At 37.2% G+C, this 15,069-nt stretch overlaps 1 protein-coding gene across 1 annotated transcript in view; it reads left to right on the top strand.

The window, feature by feature from the left end:
* Nucleotides 1–2,077: 2,077 nt before the first annotated feature.
* Nucleotides 2,078–15,069, top strand: part of cracd (capping protein inhibiting regulator of actin dynamics) — a 38,879-nt gene continuing 25,887 nt past the window's right edge. Inside the window, exon 1 of the mRNA XM_053488562.1 lies at nucleotides 2,078–2,170. The gene's annotated coding sequence lies outside the window, so the exon portion shown is untranslated. The remainder of the gene's footprint in view (nucleotides 2,171–15,069) is intronic.

Genomic DNA, 15,069 nt, shown 5'->3' with positions numbered 1-15,069 from the left:
TTTTTACTCATCCTCATACCCTGCCTGTCTAAAAATAAATAAATAAATCCCCATCTGGAATTAACTAAGCAAATAGTTAAGAGCCTTCCATTGAATATTTACTGGATTGATTAATATGGCTCAGCTGCAACAAGTTATTTAACCCTAACTAATGCAGTGACTAGCTTTTTATTTCTCAAACAACCATGTCAGAAGATATATCCTGTGGTTTTAGCAAACATGTTCCCCTGTTTCAAGAATTATTGCCTGCATCAAGCAAAGAAAAAAAAAAACTAAAGAGATTGCTGAAACTACTAACATTGGGTAAAGAACTAAAAAATGCATAAATAAAACCTGGAAGGATAATTCTAAACCACTATTTTCGAGGAAGAAATGTGGTCATAAAAAATGTGAATGACTGTGGTAGAAAATCACTTAAAAATTTAGTATACAAATACAAAATACAACAGTAGAACTCATGATTATGTTTAATAGTAAAAGTAAAAGCATTTCCACACACTGTGCGAAGACATCATTGCAGTGTACCTTTATCAGGTGTAGTGTTATAATATAGTAATAAAGTATATAGTAATGGACTACCCTTAGAAGTATACCAAGATACAACTTTACTAATAGTCAACTTTACTAATTGTCACGTTGTTACAATCCCAGCAAGTTTGCCATCATCTAACTCAAAAAACAATCCATTACACATTTTACCAATGCATATAATATAGAGTACTATGGTAAACTATACTACAAAGCACAACATACCATAGAATTACAGTGGTACTTCAGACATTACCATGGTAGGCACCATTCGACTTTGTACAGTATCAGGGTAGGTAATATAACACTTCGGTGAAACCCATGGTAGTATTATGATATGTACCACCATATCCACTATTTGGAGAATACCATTATATTTCATGGGTACCACAGTGGCTACCGAAGTTTACCAGGTATTTAGCAGGTGCTTGTACAGTATATGTTGTATGATATAAGATACTGTACATATTACTGTTATAGTATTGTACATTTAGTATTCATTCATTCATCTTCAAGGGCCCAACAGCGGCAACCTAGCAAAGCTGGGTCAGTAACTCAGAGCCTTAAAACACCCAGTTACACATTGGCCAGAGTAAATATGACCATAATCTATATAAATAAAGCAAAGGATTTGTCTGTACTGTACATTGGTCAGAACTCACTCTTTCAATTATATCTTTACGTTTCATATATTTGAAGACATAAAACCAGTCTCAGAATTTTTTTTTTAGTCTGTATGCCTGTCTGTGTGTATGTCTGTCCAGGTAGATTTTGTCACAGCATCATGCAAAACAAGATATAACTTAATAAAACTTTTGCAGTACTTCGATATCTGCCTGAAGTCAAACCTGCACCATAAGTAGAAATAAGATGCTATGGTATGAACAGGTATGTGCCGGATTTACTATTCTACTCTACACTTAAGTGCTGAAGTGGTATAAGTGAATTTAAATGCACTGGAGCCGTTTTAAGACAAAACTTAATATTTATCTGATTTACTTTTTTGATTTCTCATCTGTGATTCACTCTCCGGTTACCAAACAGGGAGAGAAAAAAGTACAACTTAGCGTAAAAAAACATGGTGTAAGATAACAAAATTTAATTTTTATAGACAGACATGTACTTGGGTTTCAACTTGAAATTATAATATCACTGATTACATTAGATCAGGTTATTTTTTAGCTTTAACCTTTTACCTATTTCTGAAAGGTCTTTTGCCCTCAACGACAGGTAAATACAAACATGCAGAACATATGTTTGACTGTATCCTGGCACGTGCTTCACAGTACCATCCTTACAGAACAATACATGTACCATTGTACCATGGCAGATCGATGTACCACAGTGTGAAGATCTTACATGCACATGTACAAATAACACACCCAAGTAGTAGAACAATATCTTGCTACTAGGGTAGTGTACTATTCTTCTGCCAGGCTGCCGGTGCCACACCCTCCAGCACGTGCAGGAGGAGGAGGAGGAGTGGAGGAGGGCGATGAGCGCGCGCAGCATCAGCAACACGCACACGCGCACACGCACGCACAAAGAGGTCGGAGAGCTAGCGCGTGCATGGGAGAGATGACGGAGCGCTGCAGGACGCGCGCGAAGCAGGACTAACACGCTGTCTCAGACACACAGTGGGGTAAGATGGTAGTTTTTTTGTTGTTGTTGTTGTTGTTGTTGTTTCGTTGCGACGGCTTTATGGGCAGATGCATAGCTTTGTCTGTGATGTTGACCTTGTCGGAGCTCATATTCTTCTTATAGGCTGTTCCTCACAGATGTAAGCACACAAGGCTGGGTGGGGGTGGAGTGGGGCACTGATGTGTGCATTGTATTTATTTATTTATTTATTTATTTAAAAAATAATAAATAAATGCATTATACAGCATAGAATCCACACCTTACAGTTAGGATTATATGATTTGTTATGTTGCATGTCTGAGTCTCACATCTTGTCTTTTGTTCATCAGCCTTTTTCATCACAAGTCGTCACCCATTATTTTTCACACACACACACACACACATACACACACACCACACATTATCATATTAACCAGGCTTGTGGTTTTGATGAACAGAGTGCTTTGATTTAGTCGCTTTTGCTTTCATAATGTACAGATCAGCGGTGCCATCGTGCAAGCTATTGTGCCACAAGCATGCCAACCAACGACAGCATGGACAGAGAGCGCCAGACATCAGACATCAAGACTGTTTTCTATCACTGCATATTTATAGCTATTAGGGATCAGGTATCATATACATAATGTGTTCACGGTTGTGCAATATTGTGCAAACATGCATCAATTAATTCAGGTTTTGGGTTTCATTTTGTGCAAGAAACCTTATTCAGTTTTTGCGATGATGTCATAACTGTACTGTAGGCCCACATCATGCTCCCTAACAGACATGTGTGTACATACAGAACTCCGTTATCTTATGTTACTAAATGCTGCTCATGGCTGCGTATATGTCTACATCATTTATTCCCACCAAAAGTCCATAAGATTTAGGAATCAATCTAGGCAATTTGCATTTAGTGATAAAATCACAGTGACAGATATGTTCAGATTTCAGTTTTCCTATGCAGGGCGCATATTTTTTTATTGAATTAAATTTTAGGCCATCCTATTCTAGATCAATTGTAGGATGCTGCCTGAATGTAAATACCATTTAATGACAGAACTACTGTTTATACTGGCTGAGCAGTTTATTAGGAGCGTCTATACAAATATTCTTTCATGCAATTCCCTAATCAGCTGTTTGTGCGGCAGTAGTTAAATGCATACAATCAAACACAAGAATGGGGAAAAAAGTGGTCTCAATGATTTTGGCATGACTGTGGTATAATTGTTGGAAGGGATGGGTTATTTCTATAACTGATGATCTCCTGGATTTTTTTATCCACAACAGTTCTACAACAAAGAGATTACGCACAATGGTGCAACAAAGAAATAAAGAAGAAACAGTGAGCAGCAGTTCTGCAGTTGATAAAATTGTTTAACAGGGAATGGTCAGAGTGATTTAAACTGACAAAAAACACTTGTTAATCAGATTCATTTTACATTGTTTACATTGTTACAGTACATTGTTGCAAAGCAGCCTTACAGGATAAAAAAGTGGAAATTAGCTTGAAATGTTTGAGAAAATATGTATAAATCATTATTATCAGACTTTCCCCTCAAGAACAAGCTGATAGCAGTGGTGGGACAAAAACACTCCCTAAGATGGCAATTGCAAGAAACCTTAAAAGGAACCAGATTTAACAGTGAACCAGTCATCATTTGGGTGATAACCACTGTGTGCATCTGTGACGAGCAGAAAAGCATCTCAAAATTAACTGGGCTAAAAGAGCAATAGACCAACTGTATTAGTTTCCTGTCCTTAAAGCCAAGAACAAGAATCTGTTTCTGTTGTGTGACTCAGTGGATCAAGAAAATGTCAGTCTGGTCTGACAAATCTTGATTTCTGTTGAGAAGTCAGAATTGGATATCATCATCATCAGTATGAATCCATGGACCAAACATGAGAACAGTCCAAGCTGGTGGAGGTGAAATAATGGTGTGAGGACACTTAGGGCTTGTTAATACCAGTTAATCAATACTTAAATTGCCACAGCATGTGTATTAGCATTAAGGCAGGCGACAACTGGTAAAAGTCATTTTAGATCGGTTTCAACATGCACCTGAAAATCTGCAATAAATGCATGATTCAATTATTTCAGCATGGACCAGAATCTCCAGAAAATAGGAATTTGTTTTAATATCTTGTGGAATTCATGCCATGGATTATTATATACTATTATACATAGTATATAGTGTTGCTGATGTAGTGCTCAGTGAGTGTATATTTAAAGCCTGTCTATAAAACATACCTCATGTCTAATTAAGTCAGTGTTGTCAAAACATCTGCAAAATTAGACCCGAGGGCAAAAACATTGATTATTCTACTTGAGCCAGCAAACAACGTTGGATCGTATTATCCAGAAATACCATGCTGATTCTTTCAATATCCAAATGCTAATTTTTGAATTGCAATAAAACAGCATTATATTGTAACTGCTATATTAGTAAGAAGACATAATCTGCAGGACTCAATCAATTTCAGTACGGCAAAATTGATGGAACCCAAACAAGAGATTTGCATTTCCAAGCTTAGGCATATCATGAGTTACTGAAGGGTTCTTATTTATTAGGGATTTTTATAATGCATTTATTTCCATATCATTTAAGATATCAAAAAAGTGAAAAAGGTATTACGAAAAAAAACACCTCAGAGCGTTATGTGCATTAAACCGCTTCCTTTAAACAGCATTAAACAGTCAGCTTGATTAATAATATCTGCATAGTAGTGTTAATTTTTCACATATCAAGCAGTTATATAGAGTTATAACAGTGGTTATATTTTTGTTTCGTGTTATTCATAAATCCAATTGGGCTTGTTCTTAGCTTGTTGCGTAAATGACTTTGTTAATGTGTGCATGTAATGGATTTTGAGGCGTGCATACATAACTTACACGGAATGCACAAAATATATTTTGTATATTCTGATTCCTCACAATGTTCAGTGATATTAAATGCAAAGTTGGTCAGTGAAATAAAAAAAATACGCCTTGGCACAGATACCTTTTTTTTTAAATATTTTACAAGTTCATAAAGGCAGGGATACTGTTTAGCTTCACACTGTCAGAACCGAGACATGCTGCAAGATGTTAAAAAAAAAATTTTAATCCATCTGTCACTTTTTTTTTTCCTCCCATGGAGCAATATTAAATTTCTCAAAGTGGTCTACATGTCCTTCAAACTTGTCTGTGGAAGACAGACCAAAAATAAAGCTTAAATGGCTTTTGGCAATTTATATTCATTATCACGGACAAAATCATATACTGTACTGTGAAGCTGTATCCACGAGAGGTTCTGGTTACGCAGCCTACAGCCTACAGGCTACGCTTCAACTAGGCCAGTTGAAGGACGACTAATTTGATGTATACAGCAATGAAAAACAGTTAGAAGTAAAAGGGAAACCGAGAGCAAAATATAAATAGTTAGAAATGTATGTATGTATGTATGCATTGAGATGATTGTATGGGTCTTCCCTGATTTCACAATTTGAAAATAAAGAGCAAAAGACCGCAATGATCCTGAAAAAAGATTTAACTCAATCAGACTCACAAGAACTCATATGAACTGTATTACTGACATGGGACCATAACATACACCCCCCCCCCCCCCCCCCATCCTAAAAGTGCCCTAGTAGACATGACGGATGAAAGGAAATGGTAGCCAGAAAGGTGAAAAACAACTTACGATAAGGGTTTTTTGTTAAAGCTTAAGGCCTGCGTATGTTTTTTTTCTTTTAAGAGGGACGATCTTTACTGCAAATTGAAAAGGAAGGGGTTTATTGTACAATAAGCGCACCAGTGTACTGTACATGCACACGCACTCATACTGTATACACACACTCACATCTAGGGAACTAACACTCTAGGTTGGAATTGGGAATTTGGGGTTTAATTCCCCAAAGGCTGGAGTGTGTGAAAACCTGTTGTTTACAGGTCATTGAAGATTCCAGTTGTGCTTTTGGTATGTGCTGTAGAGTATATGTATCCTGTATACTGTACGAGAGAGAGAGAGATGTGATAATGTGGTGTGCACTGTAATTACATTCCTAAGTTCACCTTGATATCTTGTCTAATTTTGGACAGTCTCTCTCTATACGCTGTAAGTAAGTCAGTGTGGTTTAAATACACACAGGGACTAGGATTCTCTTTCTGTTTCTCTCGTCACTGTACCTCCGTATTTCTCTTTCTGTTTACTCACAAACGTTATCACACTTTCTTCTAGAATAACAGGAAGCCGAGACACGGTGCCTATTTCTGACTCCTAACCACACGCCGGCGCTGACTCCACCGAAAGCAAAACAGTGAAGTATCTCTGATTTCACTGAAACCACAAAAACAAATTGGCACAAAAAAAACCCCAACCTAAGCTAACCTGTGTGCTAAGAGCGGTGACCACATTCTCACACAAGCTTATTACAAGAACATACGCCATACACACCGTCTCACAAGAGGTTTTCTGTCCTTCAGACTAAATGTTTGCTCAAAGAGTATAGTTTTGTTATCTTGCGGAATGGGTTTCACTTTCCAGACCCTACAGTATGATTTGCACAGGAGCAGGGTGCATTCGACCATTTTGGTGTAATGGACAATAATGTCTCACAGTCAGCGGCCACCCAGCTAACCTCAGCACGGAGGGGCCGCGTTCAGCAGGTCAGCGAAAACGAACATTTACTAAAAACAAGGCTAAAGCTGCGGTGGCGGAATAGGGTTTCCCCTTTGCTGAACTTGATAAACCAAGCTTATTGGGTTTATTAAAACTAATCAAGTTTATTAAAACTAAATCTAAAACCAAGGAAAAGCCACGTAGCTGGAATAAAATATAATTTAACTAATAGTTGTCAGCTGAAAAAAGTGAAGAGCAGGGTGTATGAGAGGGAAAGAGAGAGAGAGATGCAGAATGCGCATGCAGATCTCAAACAGCAATAAGGTGTGTGTGTGTGTGTGTGTGTGAGAAAGAGAAAATTTTTACTTAAAATGTTTATTTAGGAGAACTGGAAACAGGAGGTACAAGCACTAATTATCTACATTCTCTTCCTTTGCCACCTACCCGGCTCTCATGTCCTTCACACAGCGGTGCTTGGCCACACCTCCGCCAGCACAAAGTCACTCCGTCCGATTCTAGCGACTGTTTTGCTCAAGTTAAGAGTGAAATGCTCCCACATTTAGGAGATTTTTGCTTGTGAAGGTGTTTGCCATCGCACTTTTACTCACTTCACTCTAGAAAGCCTCGCGCCTAGACGTCAGAGTGCTCGCAGTTCACGTGGGACTCAAGTGCGGTGATGTCATCAACTAATCGACGTCTTTACTAATTGAGTCTCACGCGAACTGTTAGCTATCTGATGCTTAATCTTTACACCCTTAGTGCAAATTAACTTTAAATTTCATGCTAACATTGCATCTCATATTTCGCTAACCAACCAAACCAAGTCTCTGTATTACTATAGTGTGATTGTGTTATATAACTACATGCATTCTGGACCTTTAAGTCCAATATTTCCACAATGCAATTTACATTAATATAATCTCATCTTCTATACCACTTTATTCTGTATTTAGGGTCGCAGGGGCCTGGAGCCTATTCCAGGAGACATAGGGCACAAGGCGGGGTACACCCTGGACAGGTTGCCAATCCATCACAGGACACACATAAACACTCCTTCAAAGACTTCGGGCAATTTTGGAATGTCGACTAACATTACCTACATGTCTTTGAAATGTGGGAGGAAACCAAAGTACCCAGAGGAAACCCACCAAGCACGGGGAGAACATGCAAACTCCATGCACTCAGAGCCCGGAATCAAACCCGGACCCTGGAGGTGCAAGGCGACAGTGCTAATCACTACACCACCACCCTGATATTGAACAGTGTTGGAAAATAGTCCATGCAGAAAAATCTGCCTGTTGTTCTTTTTGTCTAACATCATTGTCATTTTATTCTTCTAAACGCCACTTTACGGCCCAAGCATGGACAGAAATAATAGAAATATAGCACAATCTAACACATTACCACTAGAATCGTTAAACATGTCGAATATATTCCATTATACACATATTTATTGTGTCGCCCAGTGAAGTTTTCCTTTAAAGTTTAATGTAGCTAAAGCCCATTAGAGCTTTGTTTTGGGTGTTGTGTCATTTTCTTGGCCTTTTATACAGTACATTGGCCAAAAATGATTATTTTTGATTATGGCACACAATGTGGTGTCCATGTCATGTGTAAAACAATTTGAGTCCTGGAACATTCCTGTGTCATCAGGGAAGAAAAACTTCATAGATGTGATGACCTGGTCATTCAGTATATTCAGGTCATCATCTGACTTCATTTTATTGCTGCATAACATTGCTGAATTTAGACCTGAGACCTGAAGCAACCCCAGTTTATACAGTAACACGACCTCCAAAGGCTTGTACAGTGGCCACTATGCATGATGGTGCAGTGCTTCATGGGCTGGCCTTCTTACCCTGACACACCCATCACTCATAAATACGGTCAATCTGAACTTATTAGGCCATATGACATTTTTCTCAAGTCCAAAGTTCTGATGAGTCTCACTAACAAGTGGTTCTCTTATGACCACACAGCTGTTTAGACCTCAGTATGACTATGAAAATGCTCTTACTTTCACTTTTAAACATAGCTATGGTTTTTACTGTTGATTTTTACCATGCAAGTTCATCATGTTTAAGTAATCTCTATTCATGATTTTTTTTCTGACCACATTTCTCCCACAAAGTTCTTTCTTGCACTGTTCTTTCAGTGGTTTTGATAACGTGTTCTAACTTTTTAAGCTTGCAATATTTATTCTTATGTACAATTGTGGTTACTTGGACCAAACCACATCCACAAAAAGGGCAAAATGTGGAATGAGTGACATTTAATATTTATGTTGCAACAAATGATATCTTAGCAAGTGAAAACATCTTAAATAGAGTCAAATGCGATTTCCTATTTACTGTTATGTCCTGTGGGTCAGTGGTTACCCCTGTCATCTTGCACCCCCTTGGATTGGGGGTTTGGATTTCGCCTGTGGTCTCTGTGGGTGAAGTCTGAAAATTCTCCTGTGCTTGGTGAGTCTGCTTTGGGTACCATTGTTTCCACCACAGTCTAAAGGCATGCCATGTTACATGCTATGTTAAATGCCATGTTATAATCCACAAATATGATGGGGTGTTTGCTAAAACCAGTCATATCTACAGTAAAATGGGCTTCACCCGCAAACTCTGAATTGCATACAGTGTCCTTAAAGATTTTTAATGGGGTTGTCCTGGATGTTACTCAAGACGTATTCCTTGTTTCCCATGAGCCTTATATCTGACTGGCCACTCCTATCTACATGAATAGTAAAAGCTGCACCGTTCCCAAGATGGTTTTAATCCTTATTCACATTGCAAATTCACACACCACCGCAGTTGTGCTTTCTGCTGTCAGGCACAGCCTTTCTCTCTCTTTTCTACAGTGTCTTACTGATTTCTTCATGTTCTTTGCATTCCTTTCCATTTTCTTTTTAGGCAGCTTGCTTATCATGTTTTTGGGCTCGATGATCATTTTGTATTTCCACTAATCTTAAACTTAATCAATCTTTAGTGAATTTTCATGTGCACACTGCAGGGATGGTAATGAATGTGAAAGGACTCTGGTCGCTCTTTCATACTGGGCTCTCATTTCGGGTATTTTACATGCCCTCACCTTGGCCTTCTGCCGATGTGTTTGCTCTAACACCCCATGTTTTATCTTATAGTGGCGGTTCACATTACTGCCTTTTATCAGCGCCACAGTTTCTGAACATACTGTATAACACAAACTGGTTTTAAACTTCCTGTAGGAGGAATAAACATACATTTATCCAATTATCTTTGGAGGTTCAGTTTTTCATAGTCTACTTTTCTTTTCCTTGAGTAATGCTGTGCCGTTCTTTTGTTTCTGTTTCCTTCGAATATTTTGTCCACAGTATGCGCAGTAAGCTATTACACTGATTGGCTCTTTTCAGTGATTACCTTAAGGAAAAAAGCACTAGATTATTGGTATATTATTTATTCTCATTTATTAGAAAAGTATCAGGGAGCGGATAAAACTGTCACTCTGTCTGGATTCAGACTGCAGTTCGACATTTAGTGATGTCTTAATGATCTAGATGATCACAATGGCTTGCTGTCTTGGCAGTACAGTAGTTAAAAGATCTTAAGTGGTGGACTCGTACAGTATCATATACATCGATTACATGAAAGAACATAAGCCTTTTAACATGTTCTGGTAAAATCCGGGAAAGCAAAGTGAGGAAGTTGTATAGTCTATTGAAAAGATGTCCGGTTTGATAATATGCAGGAAAATCATTGTGTCGAGTAGTTTCCTCATTCCGATTTTTGGAATATTATTTTTGAAAATTCTTATTATATTTCTCCTTATTTAAATAATTGCCCAAAATTGTGTATCATTTTCATTTGTTTGCTAGGTACCATGCTTTTTTAACTAGTTGTGGGATGTGTTCGAATTTAATCAAAGAATCTACTGTATGTTGTTAGTCCTGGAATATTTCACTGCATACTGTAAAATAAGGCAGGTGTCCGACAGACCTGGCATTCCAGCGCTTAGACTCCAGTGAATACAAAACCATCCGTGTCTGAATTCCAACAGATTTGGACCATGTGTTTCACCCAGAACCGCTGTCTTACAGTCATGTGTAAAAGTTAAGACCACTATTTTAATTCTTTCAATGGCTTTTCTTTTTGTGTAAAAACATAATCAGAACTATTGGATCATAGCTGGTCTCAGTATTCGGCAACAACATAACAATATATACATTTTTTTATAGTGCTTTTATTTATTTAACAAAAATGAAGCCAAAAAAAAAAAAAGATGAGCAATACCTAGTACCTCCTTAATGCTTTTACAGGAATTAAGAGGGTAAGTTGCAGCCGGGTGCTGCTAATCAACAGGCCTTGATTAAATGATGCCGATTGTTTGCCAAAAACCAAACAGCACTTCAGCTTAAACAACTCCTATCCACTCATGTCATGGAAGAGGAGGGGTGATTATTTGGGCTTTTTTGTTTTGCAGCCACAGAACCTGGGCATATTGTAGCTATTTAGTAGGGTTTTATATGATAAGAAGGTTCTCATGCCCCTATGCCCATAAAACACCCCCTCATTGTGCTTCCTGACATTTAATGTCGTAACACTTCCTTTGACATCATGCTTGCATTTGTCTATCTCTACCAGTAGTTCTGCTCCAGTAAATGTATTGAGGTGCAGCGATCACAATAAGCAATAATTCATCTTCTTTTAATTAATCTTAGAACTTAATAATTCAGACACTCTTACTTTTTAAACCTAACAGAGATGGATTTTACGAGGGGAAACTACTTAACTAGAAACCGTTAACCATACTATTGTACTGTACAGTATGTCATGTCCTTGTATACAACCAAATATTTATCAGAGTTATAATTGAAAATCAAATGAGTTATTAAAATCTAAATGTCAGATTCTACGCAATGTTACTGTTCGTGAGCAAACAGCACTGAACTCAGCTGACTCAAACACTTTGACCCAAGTCCAGGGACTGAAGCCCAAGGTATTTCATGCTAAAACACACAGCATTGCTGCGGTGGACCACAGGTTTGTGCACGTGCACATGGGTGGGAATGCACACGTGTGCACACACAAAACTGCTCTTCTTTGTAAAATACTTTTATTGACTTGTGTTAGTATTATTTAAAATCAACAAATTCATTTAACAGCAAAAACTGACCTCAGTGACCTAGACAAAAATGTTTTTTTTTTTTTTTTTTTTTATTATAACCTATATAACAGGATACTGCTAGGTAGGAAGTCTTAAATGTCATAAAGAAGTCGCATATTTCTATTAGTGTGGAACATTTAAGGAATTAAAAAACTAAACATGTATAATATGGTCACACACACACAAACAGAAATTGTCTTTTTGACATTTTTACATTTGATAAATACAAAATTCTTTAATTGGTGCATAATATAAACCCATGTTATAGCCAAACGTATGTGGACATACTGTAGCTGTACATGTGTTTTCTTTCCCAAGAAGTTAAATAGGATCCAAAAAGTTGTATAGGATGTCCTTGTATGCTGTAGCATTAACGATTCCTTTTTCCTGCCACTAAGAGCACCAATTCGGATGAAAAGTTCAACAAGCACATATGGTTCTGATGGTTAGGTGTTCACATACTTTTGGTAGCATAATGTCTGAGATCTTGCCTTACAATTAACAGACCTGGATTACAAATCTAAGACAGTTAAACTGCAATATATATCAACAACCCATTCCTACAAATTAACAATATTCAGGCTAAATACAGCAGAACCAGGCAGACACTGTACAAGAAGCAGAAACCTACCTTTATAAGCAAAGAATAAATCCGACATTCAGTTCTCTCGGATGTAAGAACATAACAGCAACCTTGAACCAAGAATGGAGTCAGTAGGAAACTGAATTTATTTTACTCTACATCTTGCTGCATATCCGTTTCAGAATCAGGAAGAAGTAAAGATGTGAGAACGAGGACAAAATGCAATCGAATGCAGCGAATGTTATATAACTGTAAAGATAGCTCATGCAGCCCACCTCATGTGTAAACCCTTGTTAAGTAAAAATAAAGGTACTACTCAGAAAATGTTGTTACCTGCAAGACAACACCACAGCTCATAACTGAAATGATGAGGCAAAAGCTTTGTGGTTTTAAAAATGCATTAATTAACTCATCATTCCAGCGCTAAATTGAATAACCTTTGACCGGAGCATGGTTGAATCTTCGCACCTAAATGGTCAGAAGAGGTGCATCATTTTTGTATAGCAGCAAGGCTCGGACAAAAATGGGAGCTTAGTTGTCTTTCCAGAGTTTTACAACATTTAATCTAACTATAAGCTATTAAAAAAGTGTGCTGTATCAATCATGAATACGAGAGCTGGAATCCCATTAACTATCCTAGGATGTTCAAATTGCAATTGTTGGGTAAAGTCTCCAGTTATATTTTAGTGTGTATATACCAGGGCCCGTATTCATACAGCTTCTTAAGCCTAAAAGTTGCTCCTAATAATAAAATTCCTAAAAAATTCTTAGAATTATGACATTTTCTTATCATTAACGAAACATCTTAGACCTAAAAACATCTCCTAAGGTAAAAATTTTATATTTTCCAAACACTAAACGTAAACACTGCTTTTCTGGTTTTCTTGTACTTTTACTCCCTTCCATCTATCTTGGATTGTTGGCTACATACCATCCAGAGGTGCAACTTAAACAGACTGTCCTGCAGTCATGTAAATTGGTAAAAGGTGAGCCATTTTATTCTAAGAAGCTTTGTGAATACGGGCCCAGGGCTTTAGTGGAGGCTAAACATACATCAACTGCATTTACATGCCTTCTAAATCTCTGAAATATTGCTTACCCAGTTAATCATTTAATCAGTCATTCATTTTAAAGTGTCAAAAGTGACATCACTGATATATGCAGATTTTTGAAGCGCGGAAATGACAAGCCCCCTTCTGCTCATGCTGGCGAAGGACAACAATTACAAAGTGGAAAAGAAAACCCCAATAACAATTCTTTATATTATTATAGGGCCAGCCAGGTAGTAATATGATTCATGGTTTTAATAATATTTAACTTCCCAATATTTAACTTTCCTCATGTAAATGCACGATGGATTCTTCAGATCTTGAACGGTGCTTGATGTTAAAAATCTTCCCTATGGTCTTTCATTCTTTTATACCCTTTATGGTGATTAATTAACATCATGAACTTGAGCTATGTTTATTCCTTTCGAGCTGTTGTTAAACAGTAAACTTCAGCTTCAAGCTCTTTTTAATTTTTTTCCCAAGAAATATTCCCCATATTTAAAAAAAATTTTTTTTAATACTTCATAGTTTACTCACCTTTTTTGACATATACATTATAACAGCTTCACACTAGCACTGGTAGAAGCACTGGTCTATGAGCTGCCCATTAAATTATTTGACGTTTGACATGGGGAATTTAAGAATGATTAAGGTCTGTGACATGGCCAACCTCAGACAGCATAGATCATGAATGTGAAGAGCTCTATTTAGTGGTTATAACATGAAACATGTTGTTGACTTGACACAAAAACATGAAACTGCACAGGTACAGGGACTGGACCGAAAATCAGAGCCAAAAATTCCAGAGTCAGGAAAGTCCTCATGGAAGGCAGGAAAACTATTCTTCAAAATTACGTTAAAATACAATAAAGTCTAGCTCTTTGGAAGAAACATACGAAGAAATGACGAAATGACCAGGACTTTTGCACAGTACTGTACAGTAGATTTCAGTGCCCCATCCAAGCGTTTTTTTGTTTGTTTGTTTTTTGTTTTTTTAATGCCTTAAAACTTTCCTCTTCCAAATGTGCTTTTAGTGCTGTGTTAATTTTGGGCAATTTGATTAGATTTAGTTTTAGTCTGTGGGCTAAAAGTCTATTAGTTTTAGTCACATTTTAGTCTTTTAAAGATTTTTCAATTTCAGAACTCCGGAATTTTTAGTTGACAAAAAATAAAAGCATTTTAGTCATTTCAGTCACAAATTTATTCATGCATAGTAACATTCATAAAAAAATGCTTTTACATTTAATAAAAGTTATTTTGCATTTATTAATAAAATAATTCCGTAGGCCACATTTTTATTCGAATATTTTAATAAAAAATGACAGTTTCACCAAAATGACTGTATTTTATTGTTAATTTGTCTAATAAACACATACAGTGCAGTGATTGAGCACAGACAATATGGTTTCACTTTGACTGCATGTGCTTTTTTTCTAACTAGTGCAACTGCAAAAAGTGTCACAAGAACGATAGGACTGTTAAGGAAGTGGCAGCAGTGCTTCTGGAGCGTTACAGATTTCAGACCCACGTGACTCCATTTCCCATGCTGGAT

The sequence above is a fragment of the Clarias gariepinus genome, chromosome 27 (assembly GCF_024256425.1).
Source record: "Clarias gariepinus isolate MV-2021 ecotype Netherlands chromosome 27, CGAR_prim_01v2, whole genome shotgun sequence".
Taxonomy (NCBI): domain Eukaryota; kingdom Metazoa; phylum Chordata; class Actinopteri; order Siluriformes; family Clariidae; genus Clarias; species Clarias gariepinus.
This window is presented reverse-complemented; position numbering and strand designations above follow the sequence as displayed.